The 26,505-nt window shown below is 38.4% G+C and overlaps 1 protein-coding gene across 1 annotated transcript in view; it reads right to left on the reverse strand.

Annotated features, from left to right (window-relative positions):
* Positions 1-62: 62 nt before the first annotated feature.
* The window catches only part of CHST7 (carbohydrate sulfotransferase 7), a 32,242-nt gene continuing 5,799 nt past the window's right edge, over positions 63-26,505 (reverse strand). Inside the window, exon 2 of the mRNA XM_065915453.1 lies at positions 63-685. The gene's annotated coding sequence lies outside the window, so the exon portion shown is untranslated. The remainder of the gene's footprint in view (positions 686-26,505) is intronic.

Raw genomic sequence — 26,505 nt, forward strand, 5'->3', positions numbered from 1 at the left:
TCATGCAATTGAACTATATCATAAAATCTGCTCCCTAGCAAAATCAAAAACAAATCTTGTCATTAACAGTGACTCCAGAATCATTTAATAGTATAATTGCAAAAACATCAGATAGAACAATTTAAAAGCAAACATTTCTTTCAGTTCATTAGGGTTTTCCCACCCCAGGAAATTACTTTTAAAAAATCCATTTAGGGGTGGGGGCCAGGGGAGCTATTTGAAGAAAAGCTGGATGAGTCAGATTTTAAAATACACCACCCAAATCTTTTATTTAATATTAAGTGATTTAATCAAGATACATAGGACTGCACTTGGCCCGTCTTCACATTGATGTTTTGTCCAGGCACCTGCTGATGGGAAACGGTACCAAATCACGTCTCTTCTTTGTTCTGAGAACGCCCTGTTGAATTGACTCCAACAGAGGCAGGGTCAGGCTGGGAACTAAAGCTCTTCCTAATTTATTGCCATAATAATCTGCATTGCACTGTCACTTCCTTACTAGAAACTTCGTTTCAACCAATGTGTCATTCATTATTTAACAGCCCGTGATATTCCTGCTCCAACTGCACAGCAGTTGGTACCAAGTCAAGCCCCAGTCTCTGACAGTGTGATAGATTGCCTCCACAGCGTGGGTTCTTCCAGTGCTGGGACAACATGCTGAGTGTCCTGGCTTATGGTGACTGACCTGGAAGGAAAGAAACAAAGGATGTTTGAAATTCAGAACACAGAAATCCATAGATGGAAAGCCTGTTGAACTTGGACAATATAAGGCCTCTTAAATATGAAACCTGTAATCTTCCTTACCTAAGCTGCATTATCCAATGCTGTAAATCCATACAGAATCAGTATTTATAATTTCTGCTTGTGACCCAAGAGGCGTTTGGGGAGGATAGACAGGAAAAAGATGGGGGCGCCTCTTCTAGTGTGACTGTGCTTTCTGCAGCTGCTGCTGTGGACTGCCTGTTGAGAACTTTCTGAGACCTGCTGGATAGAGTGGGGTAAGGGCTGGGACTGAAGCTGTATCTTTAGGCACCAACCATGTAACCATCCAGGGCTTCCCTGGTGGCTCAGAAGGCAAAGTTCCATGTGTTATATAGTAGGTCCTTGTTGGTTATCCACTTAAATATAGCAGTGCGTACATGTCCACCTCAAAAACCCTAACTATCCCTTCTCCCCATCCTTCCTCCTGGCAACCATAAGTTCATTCTCTTCAGTCTGTGAGTCTCTTTATGTTTTATAAGTTCACTTGTATAATTTCTTTTTAGACTCCACATACAAGGGGTGTCATACGATATTTCTCCTTCTTTGTCTTTTTTTTTTTTTTTTTTTGAAATTTATAATGATTTTATTAGATCTACTCAGCTAGACAAAAGGGTTCTAATTTTTCAAAAGCAGGGAAAGCCCTATCTAAAAAAGAATTGTGAATGTGGCTGTATGGCATTTAGCAAATCAGAATCAGATAAATTGGAAACCCACAAGATCTTTGTGAAAGTTGTATTGGCAAAAGCACTGCCAGCTAGGACTAAAAGGCACTAAGTTCAAAACACTTTGTTCAGTCACTCAGTTATATCCGACTCTTTGTGACCCTGTGGACCACAGCGTGCCAGGCACCCTGTCCTTTACTACCTCCTGGAGATTGCCCAAACTCATGTCCACCGGGTCAGTGGTGCCATCCAACCATCTCATCCCCTGTCATCCTCCTCTGCTGCCTTCAATCTTCCCCAGTATCAGGGTCTTTTCCAGTGAGTGTGCTCTTCACATCCGGTGGCCAAAGTAATGGAGCTGCAGCTTCAGTCCTTCCAATGAATATTCAGGACTGATTTCCTTTAGGATGGACTGGTTGGATCTCCTTGCAGTCCAAGGGACTCTCAAGAGTCTTCTCCAACACCACAGTTCAAAAGCATCAGTTCTTCAGCGCTCAGTCTTCTTTGTCTTATTTTAATCAGTATGACAATCCTTAGGTCCATCCATGTTGTTGCAAATGGCATTAAGAAGATATGGTACATATATAAAATGCAATATCACTCAACCATTTCAAAGAATGAAGTAATACCATTGACATTATTTTCTAGTGTGATGAAACTCAATAAAATTACTGATGCAGTGTTTGGGTAAGAAGCACTTTCAAGATGATTAAAAATGTGCAGTAAAGAATCATACTAAGCATTAGGAAAGAGCTGATTTCATAAATGCCTTGAGGCTTGTCTAATGACCCTTAGCATTCTGTTAGTACAGGTTATTTACATAAAGCCCCAGCATGTCAAATTTCAGTATAATTAAGTTTAATAAAAACCAGTCTCCAGATGGGCTGACTATGGTTCCAGGTAAGATAGAATAGATGCATTTCTCCTTATTCCTCCCACAGAGTATGACTTAAATTCTTCCCAAACGTGATTTATGAAATAAATAAAAGACTCTGAAAGAAAGGGAAAAGAAGGTAGACTGATTGGGGATGTTGGGAATTGTGGAACAACACGGCCATGAGTTGCCTGGGTTTTCTCTTTGCCTCCTCTATATCCTAAAATGGGTGCTGAAGAATCCAGCAGACCAGAAATGTCAATGGCCATAGACCATAAAGCCCCCATGAAAAGCCTGTTTTCTCTAGCCAAAGGAGAGGGAGAGGGTCAGTCTAGAAAGACAAAACCCAACTACCTCAGGAAAAAAAAAAAAAAAAAAAAAAAACCCTCCTGTCAGTAGAGGGCTTCCCTAGTGGCTCAGATGGTAAAGAATCTGCTTGTAATGTGGGAGACCCAGGTTCAATCCCTGGGTCAGGGAGATCTCCTAGAGGAGGGCATGGCAAGTATTCTTGCCTGGAGAATTCCATGGACAAAGGAGCCTGGCAGGCTACAGTCAATGGAGTTGCAGAGAGTTGGACATGACTAAGCGACTTAGCATGCGTGCACACATTCCTGTCAGCAGATGCCTGGTGGGAAGCCAGGGTTCCTGGACTACCCCACCCACCTGGCAATAACAGGTGATGCACCCCTTCTACCAGTGCACTGTCAGTGGAGGCCTGCTAAAATAGAAGACTTAAATAAAATTCAGAGATTCATAACATATTCAAATATACAACTAATGTTCAGGATACAATAAAAACCACCTGTCAAACCAAGAGCCAGGGAGATTTTGACTTAAGTGAGAAAAGACACCTGACAGATGCTAACACTGAAATGACATGGATACTGAAATTTTCCAAGAAGGATTTTAAGCCACCATCATAAAAGTACTTTCCAAATTATCAATTATAAACACAACTTGAAAAAAAAAATCCTGGCAAAGAAATATAAAACAAAAATGAAAAAAGAACCAAATGGAAAATTTAGAACTGTAAAATACAATAACCAAAATTTTAGGGCTTCCCTGGTGGCCCCATGGTTAAGAATCTGCCTGATAATGTAAGGGACACAAGTTCAGTCCCTGGTCCAGGAAGATCCCACATGCCATGAGGCAACAGTCCAGGAGCCACAACTACTGAGCCCATGCTCTGGAGCCCAGGACATGCAACTACTGAGCTTGCATGCTGCAACTACTGAAGCCAGTGCACACTATAGCCTATGTTCTGCAACAGGAGAAGCCACCTCAATCAGAAGCCTGCACACTGAAACTAGAGTAGCTCCTACTCGCCATAACTAGAGAAAGCCCTCAAATAGCAACAAAGACCCAACAGAGTCAAAGATAAGTAAATAAACATTTTATAAAATTTAAAAGCTCACTGGAGGGTCCCAGTTGTAGAATAGAGATGACAGATAAACAATTAGTGAATCTGAAAACATAACTATAGAAACTATTCAATCTGAACAAAAGAAAGTCAATAGAGTGAGAGGAGATGAACAGAGCATCAGAAACCTGTGGTATTACAATAACTTATCTACTGTTCATTTTTTAAAGTTTCTAAAAAGAGGGAAAAGAGATTGAGGCTGAAAAAGCACTTGATAAATATGACTAAAACTTTCCCATATTTGGCAAAAGACATAAAACTACAGATTCAAGAGACTGGGTGAACCCCCAAGAAATCTACACCAAGATACACATAATCAAATTTCAGGAAAGTAAAGACAAAAACATCTTGAAAACAACTAGCGAGAAATGATGCATTATTTATGGAAATGATGATATGAATGTCAGTGGATTTCATGTCTGAAACCATGGCAGCCAAAAGGAAGGGGCACATTGTTAAAGAGCTGAAAGAAGATAACTGTCAACTCAGACTTCTATATTTCATGATATCCTTCAGAAATGAAGGTGAAATAAAGACACTCTCAGATGAAGGAAACTAGATTTTGTTGCCAACAGAACTGCTAAAGAAGTTCTTCCAGCAGAAAGTAAATGATAAAAGAAGGAACTTGAAACATCAGAATGAAGACGAGGATAAAATACAAGTAAACTTAATAGACTGTTCTTTTGAGTTTAAAAAATTATGTTTGTTAGTTGAGGCAAAAATTATAACATTGTATAACGTGGTTCTCAATATACAGAGAGAATATTACAAGAGAGTTATAAAGGGCACAGGATAATGGAACATAAATGGACATAAAATTTCTACAGTTCACTTGAGGTAATAGAATGTTGAGAACAGCAGGTTATGATTAATTACATAGGTGTAATCTAAAGAAGTCACTTTTGCACAGCAAAGCAAACCATAAAAAGACATCCAACAGAATGGGAGAAAATATTTGTAATGATGTGACTGACAAGGGATTAATTTCCAAAATATACAAACAGCTCATATAGCTCAATATAAAAAAATCAAACAATCCAATCAAAAAAATTAGCAGATCTAAATAGACATTTCTCCAAAAGAAATATATAATGGCCAACAGGCACATGAAAAAATGCTCAACATCACTAATTATTAGAGAAAGGCAAATCAAAACTACAATGAGGTATCATCTCACTATGGTCAAAATGGCCATCATCAAAAAGTACAAATAATAAAATCTGAAGAGGATGTGAAAGAAAAGGAACTCTCTTATCTTGTTGGTGGGAGTATAATTGGTACAGCCACTATGGATAATAGTATGGAGGTTCCTTAAAAAACTAAAAATAGAGTTATCATATAATTCTATAATCCCACTCCTAGGCATATATCCAGAGAAAACTATAATTTAAAAAGATCCAGTGTTCAATGCAGCATTATTTGCAATAGCCAAGATATGGAAGCAACCTAAAATTCCATTGACAGATGAATGGCTAAAGAAGATGTGGTATACACACACACACACGCACATTGGAATATTTCTCAGCCATAAAAAAAGGATGAAATAATGCCATTTGCAACAACATTGATGAACCTAGAGATTTTCACACTAAGTGAAATAATCCTAAGAAAGACAAATATCATGTGATATCACTTATATGTGGAATCTTTTTTTTTTTTCTTTTGGGTCACTTTATATGTGGAATCTAAAAAAAAAAAAACAAAAAAAAAACGTACAAATAGACCCACAGACATAGAAAACAAACTTATGGTTACCAAAGGGGAAAGAGAAGGGGTAGGGGAGGGATAAATCAGGAGGTTGATTTATACACAGTACTATATATAAAATAAATAACCAACAAGGACCTACTATATAGCACAGGGAATTAAATATTTTGTAATAACCTATAAAGAAAAAGACTCTGGAAAATATAAGCCCTATACTATCAATAATTACATTAAATATAAATGGTCAAACCCCACAAATATGGTATACAAAAAGACCAACAGAATGGTTTTTAAAAAATGATCCATCTATATGCTCATATGAAATATATATATATATATAAAATTCCAAATATGATATAGTAGATTGAAAGTAAAAGGATGAAAAATATAACCAGACAAATATTAATTAAAATAAATGAGTACCTTTATTAATATCAGATAAAATAGACTTTAGTAAAATGTTCAACCCACCAAGAAGATGATAGCAACCCCAAATGTGTATGTGTATAGCAAACAACGGAACTTAAAATTCCTTAAAGCAAAAACTGAAACAGAAAGGAGAAATAGACATGTCCAAATTTACAGTTAAAAACTTCAATACCTCTTTCTCAACAATTGATAGAATCACTACACAGAAAATCAACAATGATAGAGAAGAACAAAGCAATACTATCAATCAAATGTTTGAATTGACATTTGTACACCATTCCACCTAATAACAGTAGAAGCACTGTTCTTCTCTTTAAACATACATGAAATTATATATGAAATTCTTTTTAAACATATATGAAACATTCCCTACACAAACCATATCTTGGTTCATAAAACAAACCTGAAAAAAATTGAAAGGAACTGAAATAACATTACAGAGTGCATTCTCTAATCCTGATGCAATCAAACTAGAAATCTATAGCAGAAAGATAGGGGGAAATTCTCCAGACGTTTGGAAATTAAAGAATATATTTCTAAATGTCCACTTAGATGGACACATAAAATGCAACACACCGAATTTTGTGACACATGGCCAAAGCAGTGCTGAGAGGGAAATTTACAGTATTAGATGCTTACATTAGAAAAGAGGAAAGGTCTCAAACCAATAATTAGAGCACCCACCTCAAGAAACTTATAAATTTAACACATTGACTAAATTTAACACCCATTCATGAAAAATTCTCAGCAAACTACAGATAGAGAACTTCCTCAACTTAATATTTAAAAATCTACATAAACCTACATCTAACCTCATTACTTATAGGGAAAAATTGAATATTTTCCCTTTAAGATTGGGAAGAACACAAAGGGATCTGCACTTAACATGTGTATTCAACATAATGCTAGATGTTCTAGCCAATTAAATAAGGCAAAAAAAAGAAAAACCATGTTTTTGGAAAGGAATAAAACTGCCCCATTTGTGATTATATTATTATGTACATAGAAAATTCCAAAGAATGAACAAAACAAACTCCTGGAACTAATAAATGAATTCAGCAAATTTGCAGGTTACAAACTCAATATTAAAAAATCAATTGTATTTATATATACTAGAAATGAACATTTTTAGAGCAAATTTTAATCCTCATACTATTTAAAATTGCTCTAATTAAATACTTAGGTATAAATCTAACCAAAGAACTAAGATGGGGAATACGTGTAACTCTATGGCTGATTCATGTCAATGTATGACAAAACCCACTGAAATGTTGTGAAGTAATTAGCCTCCAACTAATAAAAAAAATAAAATAAAAGACTCATATGCTAAAAACTACAAAACACCAAGAAAAGAAATCAAAAAAGATCTAAATCAATAGACATAACTATGCTGTGGATTGGAAGATTCAAATTAATATGTCATTTTTCCTGAAATTGATTTATAGGTTTAGTAATATTCCTATCAAATTTTATCAATGACTTTTACACATATAGACAAACTTATTCTAAAATTTACATGGAAAGGCAAAGAAATCAGAATAGCTAAAACCTTTTTGGAAAAGAATGAAGTAGAAATAGGGCTTCCCAGGTGGTGCTAACAGTAAAGAACCCACCTGTCAATGCAGGTAGATGTAAGAGACATGGGTTCAATCCCTGTGTCGGGAAGATCCCCTGGAGGAGGTCACAGCAACCCACTCCAGTATCCTTGCCTGGAGAATCCCATGGACAGAGGAGCCTGGAGGCTCCAGTCCATAGGGTTGCAGAGTCAGACACAACTGAAACGACTTAGCAAGCTAGCAAAGTAGGAATAATCACTCTATTCAATACTAAGCTATATTTAACTATATTAATCACATGTGATGCTGGTGAGGGCCAGATAGTTCAGTGAGGGAAAAAAAAAAACCCAGACACAGACATATGTATGTGTATAGCTAACTAAATTTTGACGAAAGTGCAAAAGCAATTCATTGAAGGAAAGACAGTCTTTTCAACAAATGGTGCAAAAGCAGTTAGACATCCATAGGCAAAACAAAACAACAAAAAAACCTTGACCTGAACATCATACTTTATACAAAAATTAACTCAAAATAAATCAGGATTAAATGTTGATATAGATAAGCTTATCCTAAAATTTATAAGGAATGGCAAAATAAAAAATATATAAAACTCACACAAGAAAACAGGAGGAAATCCTCAGGTCCCCAGGGCTAGGCAAAGAGTTCTTAGACATTACGTCAAATGCACAATCCACAAAAGAAAAAATGATAAATTGGATCTTGTTTAACTTCTGCTCTTGTAAGAGATCTGGTTAAGAAGATTAAAAAAAAAGATACAGTCTGAGAGAAAATATTTGCAACCACATATCTGACAAAGGCCTTTTATCTAGAATATACAAATGACTCTCAAAATTCAAGAGTAAAAAACAATCCAGTTAGTAAAGGGGCAAAACATCTGAATCAACATTTTTCCAAAGAGCAGATATGGATGGCAAATAAGCACATGAAAAGATGCTCAACATCACGGCTGCTGCTGCTAAGTCGCTTCAGTCGTGTCCTACTCTGTGCGACCCCATGGACAGCAGCCCACCAAGTCTAGCCAGTGGGAAAAGGGAAATGAAAACCACCATGACATACAACTTCATACCTATTAAAACAGCTAAAATGCAACATACTGACAAGACAATACCAAATGCTGATGAGGCTGCAACAAATTTCCTTCTCAAAGATTGCTGATGGGAATGTAAAATGGTACAACCACCCCGAAAAACAGTTTGGTATTTTCATATTCTTTTTGGTAGTTTTTTATAAAACTAAACATACATATATATACCACACAATCCAGCAATTGCACTTCTGGGCATTCATCACAGAGAAATGAAATTTTACATCCACATAAAAACCTATACACAAATATTCATAGCAGCTTTATCTGAAGTAGTCCAAAACTGGAAACAATTCAAATGTCCTTCAAATGGGTTAATGGTTAAACAAATTGTGGTACATCCATATTATGGAACATCACTCACCAATGAAAAGGAATGAACTATTGATCAGTGGTTCAGCAGTAAAAAATTCAGCTGCACTCAATACTAGAAAAATAAATGACCCAATTAAAAAATGGGCCAAAGAACTAAACAGACATTTCTTGAAAGAAGACATACAGATGGCTAACAAACACATGAAAAGATGAAAAACATCACTTATTATCAGAGAGATGTAAATCAAAACCACAATGAAGTACCATCTCATGCCGGTCAGAATGGCTGCCATCAAAAAGTCTACAGACAATAAATGCTGGAGAGCGTATGGAGAAAAGGGAGCACTCTCACACTGCTGGTGGGAATGCAAACTGGTATAACAACTATGGAGAAGAGTGTGGAGATTCATTGAAAAACTGGAAATAGAATTGCATACGACCCAGCAATCCCACTGCTAGGCATACACACTGAGGAAACTAGACTTGAAAGAGACACGTGTACCACAATGTTCATTGCAGCACTATTTTACAATAGCTAGGACATGGAAGCAACCTGGATGTCCATTGGCAGACTAATGGATAAGAAAGCTGTGGTACATATACACAGTGGAATATTACTCAGCTATAAAAAAGAACACATTTGAGTGAGTTCTAATGAGGTGGATGAAACTGGAGCCTATTATACACAGTGAAGTAAGTCAGAAGGAAAAACACCAATACAGTATATTAATGCATATGTATGGAATTTAGAAAGATGGTAACGATGACCTTATATGTAAGACAGCAAGAGAGACACAGATGTAAAGAACAGACTTTTGGACTCTGTGGGAGAGATGAGGGTGGGATGATTTGAGAGAATAGCATTGAAACATGTATACTACCATATGTGAAACAGATGACCAGTGCAAGTTTGATGCATTAAGTAGGGCACTCAAAGCCAGTGCTCTAGGACAACCCAGAAGGATGGGGTGTGGAGGGAGGTGGGAAGGGGGTTCAGGATGGTGTGACACATGTACACCCATGGCTGATTCATGTCGATGTATGGCAAAAACCACCACAATATTGTAATTAGCCTCAAATTAAAATAGATAAATTAATTTTTTTAAAAAGTCAAGTAGTTCCCTAAAAAAAAAAAAATAGGCTGCAATGCAGGAGCAGCAGGAAGACACAGGTTTGATCCCTGTGTGGGGAAGATCCCCTAGAGGAGGGCATGGCAACCCACTCCAGTATTCTTGCCTGGAGAATCCAATGGACAGAGGAGCCTGGCAGGCTACAGTTCATAGGGTCACAAAGAATCGCACATGATTGAAGTGACTTAGCACATTGATAGCATGCAACAACCTGGATAGATCTCCAGAGAATTATGCTCAATGAAAACAGACAATCTCAAAAGGTTATATATTATGTGATTATAATATATATTATAATTATATAGTTATAATTGTACAATATATGATTGTATATGATTATATAATGAATATTATATATCATGAATATATATGATTATATATATTATAATCATATAATATTATATATTATAACAATCTTAAAATAGTACATTTGCAGAGATGGGGAACAGATTAGTGTTTGCCAGGGAAAGTAAGGTGAGGTATGTGACTATAAATGGGTAGCATAAGAGAGTTTCTTTTTGCTGATGGAACCATTCTGTATTTTGATTGTGATAGTATTTACACATATGTGATAAAATTGGACAAATCTATGCACATAAATACACACAAAAAGAGTGAATGTAAAAACTGTTGAAAACTGACTAAGGCTGTAGATTGTACCAATGTCAATCTCCTAGTGTTGATACTGATCTACATCTAAGATGTGTAAGACATTACCTTTGGGAAAAGCTGGGTGAAGGGTACACTGGATCTCTCTGTACTATTTTTGCAACTTTCCATGAATCTATACTTATTTCATAATAAAAAGCTTTCCTCAATCACTCTTTATGCAATGAGCTTAGCTCTCCATTGGGGTCATTTTAAAGATCTGAGAACAACCTGGCAGTAGCTCAGGGTGGCTGTCTATAACCAACCAGTGCTAAATGTTGCCTGATCAGATCCCATGTCTTGACAGACATTTATGGAGATGCTATCAGTCCAACCTCCAGACCCATAAGTACTCTTTTTTTTTTTTTTTCTTTAATATTATTTTATTAGTTGGAGGCCAATCACTTTACAACATTTCAGTGGGTTTTGTCATACATTGACATGAATCAGCCATATAGTTACACATATTCCCCATCCCGATCCCCCCTCCCACCTCCCTCCCCACCCGACTCCTCAGGGTCCTCCCAGTGCACCAGGCCCGAGCACCTGACTCATGTATCCCACCTGGGCTGGTGGTCCGTTTCACCATAGATAATATACATGCTGTTCTTTCAAAACATCCCACCCTCACGTTCTCCCACAGAGTTCAAAAGTCTTTTCTGTACTTCTGTGTCTCTTTTTCTGTTTTGCATATAGGGTTATCGCCACCATCTATCTAAATTCCGTATATATGTGTTAGTATACTGTAATGTTCTTTATCTTTCTGGCTTACTTCACTCTGTATAATGGGCTCCAGTTTCATCCATCTCATTAGAACTGATTCAAATGAATTCTTTTTAACGGCTGAGTAATATTCCATGGTGTATATGTACCACAGCTTCCCTATCCATTCATCTGCTGATGGGCATCTGGGTTGCTTCCATGTCCTGGCTATTATAAACAGTGCTGCAATGAACATTGGGGTGCACGTGTCTCTTTCAGATCTGGATTCCTCAGTGTGTATGCCTAGAAGTGGTGTTGCTGGGTCATATGGCAGTTCTATTTCCAGTTTTTTAAGAAATCTCCACACTGTTTTCCATAGTGGCTGTACTAGTTTGCATTCCCACCAACAGTGTAAGAGGGTTCCCTTTTCTCCACACCCTCTCCAGCATTTATTGCTTGTAGACTTTTGGATAGCAGCCATTCTGACTGGCGTGTAATGGTACCTCATTGTGGTTTTGATTTGCATTTCTCTGATGATGAGTGATGTTGAGCATCTTTTCATGTGTTTGTTAGCCATCTGTATGTCTTCTTTGGAGAAATGTCTGTTTAGTTCTTTGGCCCATTTTTTGATTGGGTCGTTTATTTTTCTGGAATTGAGCTTCAGGAGTTGCTTGTATATTTTTGAGATTAATCCTTTGTCTGTTTCCTCATTTGTTATTATTTTCTCCCAATCTGAGGGCTGTCTTTTCACCTTACTTATAGTTTCCTTTGTTGTGCAAAAGCTTTTAATTTTCATTAGGTCCCATTTGTTTATTTTTGCTTTTATTTCCAATATTCTGGGAGGTGGGTCATAGAAGATCTTGCTGTGATTTATGTCGGAGAGTGTTTTGCCTATGTTCTCCTCTAGGAGTTTTATAGTTTCTGGTCTTACATTTAGATCTTTAATCCATTTTGAGTTTATTTTTGTGTATGGTGTTAGAAAGTGTTCGAGTTTCATTCTTTTACAAGTGGTTGACCAGTTTTCCCAGCACCACTTGTTAAAGAGATTGTCTTTTTTCCATTGTATATCCTTGCCTCCTTTGTCAAAGATGAGGTGTCCATAGGTTCGTGGATTTATCTCTGGGCTTTCTATTCTATTCCATTGATCTATATTTCTGTCTTTGTGCCAGTACCATACTGTCTTGATGACTGTGGCTTTGTAGTAGAGTCTGAAGTCAGGTAGGTTGATTCCTCCAGTTCCATTCTTCTTTCTCAAGATTACTTTGGCTATTCGAGGTTTTTTGTATTTCCATACAAATTGTGAAATTATTTGTTCTAGTTCTGTGAAAAATATCGTTGGTAACTTGATAGGGATTGCATTGAATCTATAGATTGCTTTGGGTAGAATAGCCATTTTGACAATATTGATTCTTCCAATCCATGAGCACGGTATGTTTCTCCATCTGTTTGTGTCCTCTTTGATTTCTTTCATCAGTGTTTTATAGTTTTCTATGTACAGGTCTTTTGTTTCTTTAGGTAGATATACTCCTAAGTATTTTATTCTTTTTGTTGCAATGGTGAATGGTATTGTTTCCTTAATTCCTCTTTCTGTTTTTTCATTGTTAGTGTATAGGAATGCAAGGGATTTCTGTGTGTTAATTTTATATCCTGCAACTTTACTATATTCATTGATTAGCTCTAGTAATTTTCTGGAAGAGTCTTTAGGGTTTTCTATGTAGAGGATCATGTCATCTGCAAACAGCGAGAGTTTCACTTCTTCTTTTCCTATATGGATTCCTTTTATGTCTTTTTCTGCTCTGATTGCTGTGGCCAAAACTTCCAACACTATGTTGAATAGTAGTGGTGAGAGTGGGCATCCTTGTCTTGTTCCTGATTTCAGAGGAAATGCTTTCAATTTTTCACCATTGAGGGTGATGCTTGCTGTGGGTTTGTCATATATAGCTTTTATTATGTTGAGGTATGTTCCTTCTATTCCTGCTTTCTGGAGAGTTTTAATCATAAATGAGTGTTGAATTTTGTCAAAGGCTTTCTCTGCATCTATTGAGATAATCATATGGTTTTTATCTTTCAATTTGTTAATGTGGTGTATTACGTTGATTGATTTGCGGATATTAAAGAATCCTTGCATTCCTGGGATAAAGCCCACTTGGTCATGGTGTATGATTTTTTTAATATGTTGTTGGATTCTGTTTGCTAGAATTTTGTTAAGGATTTTTGCATCTATGTTCATCAGTGATATTGGCCTGTAGTTTTCTTTTTTTGTGGCATCTTTGTCTGGTTTTGGAATTAGGGTGATGGTGGCCTCATAGAATGAGTTTGGAAGTTTACCTTCTTCTGCAATTTTCTGGAAGAGTTTGAGTAAGATAGGTGTTAGCTCTTCTCTAAATTTTTGGTAGAATTCAGCTGTGAAGCCATCTGGTCCTGGGCTTTTGTTTGCTGGAAGATTTCTGATTACAGTTTCGATTTCCTTGCTTGTGATGACTCTGTTAAGATCTTCTATTTCTTCCTGGTTCAGTTTTGGAAAGTTATACTTTTCTAAGAATTTGTCCATTTCATCCAAGTTGTCCATTTTATTGGCATAGAGCTGCTGGTAGTAGTCTCTTATGATCCTTTGGATTTCAGTGTTGTCTGTTGTGATCTCACCCTTTTCATTTCTTATTTTGTTAATTTGGTTCTTCTCTCTTTGTTTCTTAATGAGTCTTGCTAATGGTTTGTCAATTTTGTTTATTTTTTCAAAAAACCAGCTTTTAGCTTTGTTGATTTTTGCTATGGTCTCTTTAGTTTCTTTTGCATTTATTTCTGCCCTAATTTTTAAGATTTCTTTCCTTCTGCTAACCCTGGGGTTCTTCATTTCTTCCTTCTCTAATTGCTTTAGGTGTAGAGTTAGGTTATTTATTTGGCTTTTTTCTTGTTTCTTGATGTGTGCCTGTAATGCTATGAACCTTCCCCTTAGCACTGCTTTTACAGTGTCCCATAGGTTTTGGGTTGTTGTGTTTTCATTTTCATTTATTTCTATACATACTTTGATTTCTTTTTTGATTTCTTCTATGATTTGTTGGTTATTCAGAAGCGTGTTATTTAGCCTCCATATGTTGGAATTTTTAACAATTTTTTTCCTGTAATTGAGATCTAATCTTACTGCACTGTGGTCAGAAAAGATGACTGGAATGATGTCAATTTTTTGGAATTTTCCAAGACCAGATTTATGGCCCAGGATGTGATCTATTCTGGAGAAGGTTCCGTGTGCACTTGAGAAAAAGGTGAAGTTGATTGTTTTGGGGTGAAATGTCCTATAGATATCAATTAGGTCTAGCTGGTCCATTGTATCATTTAAGGTTTGTGTTTCCTTATTGATTTTCTGTTTAGTTGATCTATCCATGGTTGTGAGTGGGGTATTAAAGTCTCCCACTATTATTGTGTTACTATTAATTTCCTCTTTCATACTCGTTAGTGTTTGCCGTACATATTGCGGTGCTCCTATGTTGGGTGCATATATATTTATAATTGTTATATCTTCTTCTTGGACTGATCCTTTGATCATTATGTAGTGTCCTTCTTTGTCTCTTTTCACATCCTTTATTTGGAAGTCTATTTTATCTGATATGAGTATTGCGACTCCTGCTTTCTTTTGGTCTCCGTTTGCGTGAAATATTTTTTTCCAGCCCTTCACTTTCAGTCTGTATGTGTCCCTTGTTTTGAGGTGGGTCTCTTGTAGACAGCATATATAGGGGTCTTGTTTTTGTATCCATCCAGCCAATCTTTGTCTTTTGGTTGGGGCATTCAACCCATTTACATTTAAGGTAATTATTGATAGGTGTGGTCCCGTTGTCATTTACTTTGTTGTTTTGGGTTCACGTTTATACAACCTTTCTGCATTTCCTGTCTAGAGAAGATCCTTTAGCATTTGTTGAAGAGCTGGTTTGGTGGTGCTGAATTCTCTCAGCTTTTGCTTGTCTGTAAAGCTTTTGAATTCTCCTTCATATCTGAATGAGATCCTTGCTGGGTACAGTAATCTAGGTTGTAGGTTATTCTCTTTCATTATTTTCAGTATGTCCTGCCATTCCCTTCTGGCCTGGAGGGTTTCTATTGATAGATCAGCTGTTATCCTTATAGGAATCCCTTTGTGTGTTATTTGTTGTTTCTCCCTTGCTGCTTTTAGTATTTGTTCTTTGTGTTTGATCTTTGTTAATTTGATTAATATGTGTCTTGGGGTGTTTCGCCTTGGGTTTATCCTGTTTGGGACTCTCTGGGTTTCCTGGACTTGGGTGGCTATTTCCTTCCCCATTTTAGGGAAGTTCTCAGCTATTATCTCCTCAAGTATTTTCTCATGGCCTTTCTTTTTGTCTTCTTCTTCTGGGACTCCTATGATTCGAATGTTGGGGCGTTTCACATTGTCCCAGAGGTCCCTGAGGTTGTCCTCATTTCTTTTGATCCTTTTTTCTTTTTTCCTCTCTGCTTCATTTATTTCCACCATTTTATCTTCTACCTCACTTATCCTATCTTCTGTCTCCGTTATTCTACTCTTGGTTCCCTCCAGAGTGTTTTTGATCTCATTCATTGCATTATTCATTTTTAATTGACTCTTTTTTATTTCTTCTAGATCTTTATTAAACATTTCTTGCATCTTTTCAATCTTTGTCTCCAGGCTATTTATCTGTACCTCCATTTTGCTTTCAAGATTTTGGATCATTTTTATTATCATTATTCTAAATTCTTTTTCAGGTAGATTTCCTATCTCCTCCTCTTTTGTTTCCATAAGTACTCTTAAATCCTTTTATTAAAAACCTTCTTTAAAGATTTTTTTAAAACAATCTGCCTGAAAAGCTGCTTTTCTTAAAAAAAAACAAAACAAAACAAGAACTCAGTTTTTTATTTCATAAAGGAGATAGAGAAAGCTTCTGACACAGGCATCAGAAGGAGGCAGAAAGAGTACCCCACTGCTTTTCATAAGTTCAGATTTTTTATAACATTGCCCAGCATTACAAGGTGGGAGGAGAGAGAGTGTGTGTGTGTGCTCAGTTGTATCTGACTCTGCAACTCCGTAGCCCACCAGGCTCCTCTGCCCATGGGATTCTCCAGGAAAGAATACTAGAGTGGGTTGCCATTTCCAATTCCAGGGGATCTTCCTGATTCAGGGATCGAACCCACATTTCCTGCATCTCCTGCATTGGCAGGCGGATTCTTTACCACTGCACTACCTAGGAAGCCCATAGAGAAGAGACAGGTGCCCTCAAAGATCTAGTACTGCTTCTGGGCTATTTGAAGAACAGTTCTGGAGTCCTGCTAAGCCAGGTGGGACACAGGCAGCAACCCCAACAGGCCCTTTCTTCACATTGGAAATGGATTCCTATCTTCTGGGTTTGGTCTCAATTTCTGCATGTCACTTGCACCAGGGCAGGGTGGCTCAAATACCTTGCAGTTTTGACTTCACCTCCAAGTAGATTCTATAAAAACTCTCAGTTAATTTCCTACCATTTTTCATTAATTTTTGAATGTGTTTAAAACATAAACATGTCCATGAATTCTTAGTGTGATATTCCCCCAAATTCTTAAATCCTTTAGATATAGGATTAAGAATTTAACTCCAGACCCCACTCTTCTTAATACTATGGGGACTGATTTATTTAGAGCGATGAAGTTTTCAAGTTTTTGTGCACAATTTAAAACTGAACTCTCAGGTTATCAGCCAGTTACAGTTACCAAGAATATAGTTTTGCCCTTTCCCCCAACTGCTAGATGTTTAATCATGTGGAATTAAATTTTAAGGTACTATATTTCTTGATTAAAATGATTTCCACTTGCCCAACATCTGGGGAGAATGTTTGCTACTGCCTGAACCACCTGATATGGTGTAGACCCTCTGGTCACTCCTAAGTCAAAACTCTTTAAAGACCTGTGATAAGAAAGAATAGATAATTTTAAAAAACTATCTTAGTGAAATTAATTTCCAGAATTACAAAGACTTCTATATATTGTTTTGTGATGCATCTACAAAAGGTTCTTTTAATATGTGTCACTGAAGTGTTGTCACTCCTTAATACTCAAATTAATTCACAAATTCACTTGCACTTTTAAAAAACAGACTGTTCACTTAATGATAGAAAGTCATACTCCCATGAGTTGGGTGTATTTTATCTCCTTTGCTACAGTTCCTTTGAATATTTAAATAACCAGCCTGGCCCTAAATACAGCTGGTTGACCTACTAACAGCCTCACTGCCATCAAAGGGAAATTTTCATTCCAGGCTGCGATTGCTTGCAGTGGGCTTGGCTGAGGCTCCCTTGGTGGAATAACTCAGGAAGACACTCTTAGCATTTTAATCATACTTTTTTCAACCTTCGAAGCTGGGATGGGGAGGAGGAAGTAATAATTTCCTGCCGGCTTTCAAGGTTGACAACAGAAGATTCGGCCAAATGAATCTGCCTCTCTCTGGCCTTCCTGGCTCCTTTCATGTTAGGTACCAAGCCCTGGGTGTCCCCAGTGGCTCTGCCAACCTGCATGGGCACCTCCCTCCCTTCCTTGAATTGCACTGGTAGATTTCTCTTCACCCTTCTTTCCTTCCAGTTTTTCTTAGTTTCATTTATCCCTGCCTACACACTTGTGCCAGTTAGTTGCCCTGTGTTCCCCACCAGGAGCCACTTCACAGATGCTAAAGACGTCAGTCCTGGGACTTGGCACTTGAGCTGAGGGAGCTGAGGTTTCCGGGTATTCAATCTGTCCTGTTATCATGGGGGAATTATTTTCCAGCCTATTGTAACAGCCTTCCTCCCAGACCTGCTGCAGAACAAATGAGCCGAGGATAGGCCTTCAGCCGCTTTTTCAAGGGCGACAGGTTCTTGGGCGGGGTGGGGGAGGTCATCTTCTGATATCCTATTCTAGAACCGCAGCCTGTGGGTGATGTTACCATCTAAGCTTATCTGTTAACCTGGGTTAAGCTTTCTTCACCTTCCTGTTTTCACCTCAAATCAGTGAGATGCAGTGCCAAGGAAAACGGAAATGACTGACAATGTTTGTGACAATACAGCCATTAAGTTGTCTTTTTTTTTTTTTTTTAAGGGAGCTGCCTAGGGATAATGTTAAAATAATACTTGAAATACCAGCAATGTCAAAGTGCAAGCATTCTCTCCCTGTGATTGTGAAGCAAAATGAAATAGGAAACACTGAGTTTGCTAATATAACAGCACACCCCCCCAAATAGCCTAGAAAAGTACTTTAAGCAGTATACATGCTATAAATCATTTCCAAACTTTTAATCTGAAAAATTAAGTGGCAGTGGCAGGGGGCACCACTCTACCTGCATTAGTCAATAATTCAGTTCTACTTAATACAACTCTCCCTTCAGGTGAAAACAGAGACTTTTTAAAAACAAGCAAACAAAAAGCCATGAACAAATAAAACTCATGCCTGGGAAGTAAAGGGAGAAACTAGGGGAGAAGCCACCAGTCCATGTCCAAAGCTGAGCCACACCCCTGCCCCTCCCTACTCCCAGTGGGAGAAGAGGACTCACTTCTCTACTCCAGAATTTAGAGTAAAACCTCATTCCATGTGATTCATTAGCCAAACCCCAGAGTCAGCCAGTGCAGAAATGAAATGGCCATTATGAGAATAAAATAATTTTATCTTTTATCTTTTATTTATTTTATCTTTTATTTCCACATTCATCATACCCACCACCAGCTAAAAATTTCCTAAATTTTTTTTTTTTTTTTTTTTTTTTTTTTTTTTTAATATTGTTTTATTAGTTGGAGGCCAATCACCCCACAACATTTCAGTGGGTTTTGTCATACATTGACATGAATCAGCCAGCGAACTTCAGACCAGCAAACTCCAAACCAGCATTAATAAAACTTGGCAAAAGGTGAGTTTGCCTCATTGACTTGGGATTTTCCTGTTCTTTGAGCTGCTCTGAGGCACAATTTTAATTATCATATATAATTGCTTTCGTGAGTCAAGTCATCTCCAACTCAAATAAAGGAACAGGAGTCAGTATGTTATACTATCTATTTGACTGCCCACTTGCAGATGTTTGCCATCTACCAAGTGGGGGTGTCAGGGGCTAGGAAGTGCCCAGAGCTTGGACCTGTCATTCAGGCAGCCCTTTAGCCCCTACAAGGCTATAAGTCAATGGAGTGGGGGGCACTAAGGCTGCCCCCACATCAGCTTCAGGATTCACATGTTAGAATAGCTTGTCAGGGTACAGAGTCTTTGGGTCAGCCTAAGTCTAGCCCATCATTTCTGGTTCTCTCTCCCTGCCGAGAGATCAAGGCACCACCCTTTCCTAGAACTGCCTACAGTCTGGTGGGGATAAAATGTCACCATGACCAAGTGCGGGTTCACTCCCAAAGGACATTCTCCTCTCCTGGGCCCACAGGCTTGCCAGAGATTGCCATACTTAGGAGCAGTAGATGGATTTTTCCTGAGCTCAAAATAATTTATCATCCCCTTTGACTGTGGAGAAATAAGAACAAATCTAAAGGGCATTTAATAATGCTGGGAGTTTTGTTGTTCTTTGGGAGGGCTCTGTGTGTTTATTTTTAGCCAACCATCTCCTTTTTTGCAAAATGGTCCCCTTGGCAATTCCCAGCTTGGGGGATGGGGTGGAGGAGGGGAATGGACAGAAAAGCAACAAAGTTTAACTTTTTTTATTGTTTGCAGAACCTGAAAAATATATTGTTTTCCCTTCTTGCATCCCTGTTAGTGATAATCCTTTATTAGAGGAAGGGAGAGCATCTATTTTATTGCTTCTAAAATCTGTACATTTAACATATGCCAGCTCTAGGGTGTTTGAAAGGAAGTCCTATTTTTAAAACATTATCTTGATGTTAGTGTTTTTGGCTTGCTGTTCCCATAACCTCTCTAAGGCAGTAATGAGTCCTTTTTGGTAATGTCTGGTCTCAGTCATGGGCAAAGTGACCCTCAAAGCCCTGAGACATTTTTTCCTTGATGTTCACCTGAGCTGTATGTATGTCAGGACTGCTTCAACCTAGTTTGCAGGAGGCTGCTCATAACTTTTCCCAGTCCATCATCTTTACAGAAAAACTCAGTTTCCAGCCCCTACCTGCTCCCCATACTTTACAAATGCTTCTGTAATGCTCTATTTCAGTCTTTCAGTTGAGCTGGTTTCTCTGCTTCCAGCCTGCTGGTTACTGAGACCAAACCATCTTAATCATGCAATATTAATCTTTCTAAGCCAGCCCTCTATGCATTTGGATTTCAGGTCAGATCTGGGGCTTCTTGCTGTCAGGGCTCAGAGATCTCTCTATGTCCTCACAACACTCCTGTGCCTTCTGGGTCTCCTTCTAATGCTGCTGCCTGAAGGTTAACATTTTAACAGAAAGGGCTTCCATTCCATGAGTAAAAAATAAGTCTACAGACTTGCCAGGACTTCCCAGATGGCACTAGTGTTAAAGAACCCACCTGCCAAAACAAGAGACATAAGAGACGTGGTTTTGATCCCTGGGTCGGGAAGATCCCTGGAGGAAGGCACTGTGACCCACTTCAGTATTCTTGCCTAGAGAATCCCATGGACAGAGAAGCCTGGCAGGATACAGTCCATGTGGTCCCAAAGAGTCAGGCACGATTGAAGCAACTTAGCACATGGATTTCCCAGGTGGTCCAGTGGTTAGGACTCCACACTTCCACTGCAGGGGGGCACAGGCTTGATCCCTGGGTCAGGGAACTAAGATCCCCCATGGCACATGACAAAAAAAGTCTACCTCAGTGGCTATCTTTGGAATGTGACTCTACAGCCAAGCCCCCTGCTGCATGCATTCTCGGGGAGGGGAATCTGCTCGCTCTGGTCATCACTGAAGTCAAACAGGGTGGTCGTCTTCCACTGCCTCTTAACCCCCGAATTTCAAAACATTCACTATCAGCTGCCGCTCCAACATCTTTTCGGCACCCAGCATGACGGCCTCTCATGTGCAGAAGGCCAGAAGCCGCTGGCTTGGTGCCTGTGGGCTGGAGCAGAGCTGAAGGCTTCCTGTTCCCATGAAGACATCACTGAGCTTGGTAACTTTTCTCCAACTGAAACTGCTTCCTGTTCAGTTCTCCAATAGTTCTCCACTTCCCTGTGCTCTTGAACTTGGGCCAGCGCTTTTTCTTAGTTCCTACTGTTCTTTTTTTTTTTTTTTAATACTGCACCTGAGCAGAAACTTTTGGGGGGGGTCATACCATGGTGGTGTGCGGGCTCTTAATTCCCCAGTCAGGAATTGAACTCCAATGCCCCTAGCATTGGTAGCATGAAGTCTTAACCACTGGACCCCAGGGAAGTCCCTAGTTCTTTCAGTAGAGAAATTTCCTTGAATTCCACTATGAAGAGAGAGGATGAGGGGCCAGAAGACCCATGGAGACAGAAGTTCATTTATTAATCACCTTTTTTGACTAGACACATAAAAGGAAGACCCATTTGGCTTTTTTTACTTCCAGTCTTTCCTATGCTGCTTATGCTGAGAGCTGAGAAAAGAAGTACTGAGGAATTTTAAGCCAGCTGCTTATAAATGTTTTTTAAAAGCGTCACCCCCAACTATTTATATTCCATTTGTATTCATGGGAAACAAATCCCTGCCCAGACTAAAAAAAGCCTCTTTGAAAAACCCTTCTGAACCCTGCCTCAGCAATGTCAATGGGCACTTCTACCTGCCACCCCTGCCCCACACAATAAAGAAGGCTCTCAGGAATACAGTGAAAATGTATAGAGTTCAATCTTATTTAAAAGCAGCCTCAGTTCCCCAGTGATAGTGTCCCGAAATAGCTGAAGTTCAAGTCACTAAGTACAATCCCCTGTAGCAGTACTGGAAGGTCAGCTTAATAAGAAGCTTGCTACAACCTGACAGCCTGTGTAAGTGTGGTTTTATAAATGGATGGCATTTAAATATATATATATATACACACACACACACACACACACACACATATATATATATATATATATATATATATATATATATATATATATCTTTGGCTGTGCTGGATCTTTGTGAGTGAACACAGGCTTTCTCTAGTTGAGGTGAGCAGGGGCTACTCTCTAGTTGCAGTGCATGGGCCTCTCATTGCAGTAGCTTCTCCTGTTGCAGAGCACAGGGTTTAGGGCATATGGGCTTCGTACTTGTAGCATGTTAGCCCAGTAGTTGTGGTCTGTGGGTTCCTGAATGTAGGCTCTGTAGTTGTGGTGCATGGGCTTGGCTGCTCCATGGCATGTGGGATCTTCCCAGACCAGGGATTGAACCCGTATCCCCTGCATTGCAAGGTGAATTCTTAACCACTGGACCATCAAGGTATCCCAGGATGATCATTTAGATTTCAAAACATGTTCAGTCTTTCAAAAGAATCACAGAAATGACTCCTGGCAAATACAGGTGCATTGAAGAAGGACTAAGAAGTGAATTTCATCTTGGCATCTGGTTATCTCAACCTGAGGTTTGCAGCAATTATTCACTGTCTGAGATGAACTGTAGGGTCAGAGAGAGCCAGGGTGCTGGGAAAAGGATTTTCCATCCATCATACTAGCCACATTGAAAAAAATGGAAAAATTGCTGAAAATTGTTGCTGAAAGTCTAGGAAACAGACACTCCAAGAAACAGCTGGTGGGGGTGGAAGTTGGTACAACTTTCATTGCAGTAGCTTCTCTTGTTGCAGAGCACAAAATGTAAAGAAACCTATATACCCTATAGGTATACACACACACACACACACACACACACACATATATGTATATATGAAGTGAAGTGAAGTCGCTCAGTTGTGTCCGACTCTTTTCAACCCCATGTACCGTAGCCTACCACACTCCTCTGTTCATGGGATTTTCCAGGCAAGAGTACTGGAGTGGGTTGCCATTTCCTTCTCCAGAGGATCTTCCCGACCCAGGGATCAAACCCCAGTTTCCCACATTGTAGGCAGACACTTTACCGTCTGAGCTATCAGGGAAGTCCATATATATATATATGTGTGTGTGTGTGTGTGTGTGTGTGTGTTTGTATACATATATATATATATATATCCTATATACTCATTCTATACTGTAGAAATTTTTCTTATGGATGTACTTACATGTACATTAAAATGTAATTAAAATTAAAAATACAATTAAAAATGTCGCAATGAAATGTTGGGACTAGGAACTAGTTAAATATGTTACAATACATTCTTACAATGAAATACTAGATAATCATTAAAAAGAAGATATGGGAAGTTTTTTTAATTTTTAAGTTTCATTAGTTTTATTTCTGTAAACTTTAAATCATACCCATGAATTAGATTTTGTCACAACTGGATTTAGGGATGGCAGAGGTATCAAGTTCACCATTTTCTGAAACACTGACACAAAAAAAGGGGAAGGAAGAATTACTTAGCTAAGGTTATTCACAAAACACCATCACAAAAATCCCTAAACAAAAGCTAAATACTTAATAATTAAGTTTAATGCTAATCTGTAAAGGATTCTAAATCAATTCACGGGCATAAAGTTTCTTGTTTAAGTCCACAAATCTTTCTCTAAACATTACTGATCCTTTGTCAAAGGATAAATGGATGATTTCAGCAATATCTTATGACACAGCTAGCTGTTGGAATATTCCATAGGAAAATGGAAAATAATTCTGTAAGAATGTGAGGGCAACAATTAGCAGCCAATATTCTCAGTTCAGTTCACTTGCTCAGTTGTGTCCGACTCTTTGTGACCCCATGGAATGTGGCACACCAGGCCTCCCTGTTCATCACCAACTCCCAGAGTTTACTCAAACTCATGTCCATTGAGTCGGTGATGCCATTCAACCATCTCATCCTCTGTCATCCCTTTCTACTCCTGCCTTTAATCTTTGCAAGCATCAGGGTTTTTTTTCAAATAAGTCAGTTTTTTGTAGCAGGTGGCCAATGTATTGGCATTTCAGCTTCAGCATAAGTCCTTCTAATGAATATTCAGGGCTGATTTCCTTTAGGATTGACTGGTTGGATCTCCTTGCAGTCCAAGGGACTCTCAAGAGTCTTCTTCAACACCACAGTTCAAAAGCATCAATTCTTTGGTGCAATGGCTCAGATGGTAAAGCATCTGCCTGCAATGCAGGAGACCTGAGTTCGATCCCTGGGTTGGGAAGATCCCCTGGAGAAGGAAATGGCAACCCACTCCAGTATTCTTGCCTGGAAAATCCCATGGTCAGAGGAACCTGATAGGTTATAGTCCATGGGGTCGCAAAGAGTTGGACACGACTAAGCGACTTCACTTTCTTTCAGCTTTCTTTATAGTCCAACTCTCACATCCATACACGACTACTGGAAAAACCATAGCTTTGACTAGACAGACTTTCGTTGGCAAAGTAATGTCTCTGCTTTTTATGCCGTCTAGGTTGGTCATAACTTTTCTTCCAAGGAGCAAGTGTCTTTTAATTTCATGGCCGCAGTCACCATCTGCAGTGATTTTGGAGTCCAAAAAAGTTTGTCACTGTTTCCATTGTTTCCCCATCTATTTGCCATGAAGTGATGGGACCAGATGCCATGATCTTAGTTTTCTGAATATTCTCAGAATTTCCAATTACCAAAAGCATATACAATTTTAATCTAGGAAAGTCAACTTTATAAAATTAAGCTTTTAGATTCAAAAGCATCCCACTTTAACTGGCACAAAAATACTGAAAATAGTCCCTAAAAATCTTACTAAACAATTTTTAGAAAGAAAAACATGCCCTTATATTTAATAAATGTAGTTGGTACTGGATTCTTCAAAACAGGTGATATACATGCTTTTAACTGCTGACCAGGGACTGATGGGTGGGTGACTGAGAGAGGTGAACATATTCAAAGGCCACATTCTCCCCATTGCTCAGTTTCAAGTACTTGTCCAAGGCAGTGATTACCTTGTTATCTAGAATCTGGAACTTGTGAATTCGAATTCTCTCTACCATCTTCTTCAAAGGCATGTTTTTGATAACCTTGTCTTTGCCGTCATGTTTGTGGACTTTAGATAGATGACAGCAGAAATCCAGTATGGCAAAGCGCCTCTCCTGGTCACCCAAGAATAGTGGGAATGTAAACTGTTGAAGTCACTGTGGAAAATGGGATGAAGGCTACTTAAAAAGTTAAACATAGTACTATCATATGATCAGCAATTCCAATCTTGGGTATTTACCCAAAGGAAATGAAAACAGATATCTCAAAAAGATATCTGTACTCCCATGTTCACTACAGCATTATTTACAACATCTAAGATATGGAAATAACTATGTGTTCATCCATGGATAAATGGATAAAGCAAATACGGTATCCAAGGCATTTTTTCAATCATAAAAAAAGAATGAGACTGCCATTTGTGACAACCTGGATGGACCTTGAAGGCACTTTGTTAAGTGAAGTAAGTCAGAAAGAGAAAGACATATACTGTATAATCTCAGTTATATGTGAAATCAAGCCCTCTACTTCCCTCCCTAAAACCCATGAACTCATAGATGCAAAGAACAGACTAGTGGTTGCCAGAAGCAGAGGGTGCAGGGGGCAGAGGTTGAAATGGCTGAAGGGGGTCAAAAGGTATAAACTTCCAGTTATAAAATAAATAAGTCATGGAGATGTACAGCATGGTGACTGTTAATAATACTATTTTTTTTGTGTATATACACATATACACACAATGACCATGTCACATGGCTTGTGGGATATTAGTTCCCCACCTAGGCATTGAACCTGGGACCTCAGCAGTGAAAATGCTGAGTCCTAACCACTGGACCATCAAGGAATTCCCGTATACTTTAAAGTTATTAAGAAAGTGGATCTTAAAAGTTCTCATCATAAGAAAAAAACCTATATAACCATGTGTGGTGATGGATATTAACTGGACTAATTGTGGAGATCTTTTGCAATACATATAAATACTGAACCATTATGTTGTACAACTGAAAATAATATAAAGTTATGTCATATCTCAATTTAAAAAGTTTAAGGAATTAAAACGATTTAAGTACAAAAGGGCTTTATATTTCTGTTTGAATTTGCATAAAACATTCTTAGACATACAAGAAACATAGTGGTTACTTCTATGAAGTGAGCCTGTGTGTGTACTAAGTCACTCAGTCGTGTCTGACTCTTTGCGACCCCATTGACTGTAGCCCATCAGGCTCCTCTGTCCATGGGATTCTCCAGGCAAGAATACTGGAGTGGGTTTCCATGACCTTCTCCATGGGCTCTTCCCAACCCAGGGAGTGAACCCATGTT

This window comes from Muntiacus reevesi, chromosome X (genome assembly GCF_963930625.1).
Source record: "Muntiacus reevesi chromosome X, mMunRee1.1, whole genome shotgun sequence".
NCBI classification, from domain to species: Eukaryota; Metazoa; Chordata; class Mammalia; order Artiodactyla; family Cervidae; genus Muntiacus; species Muntiacus reevesi.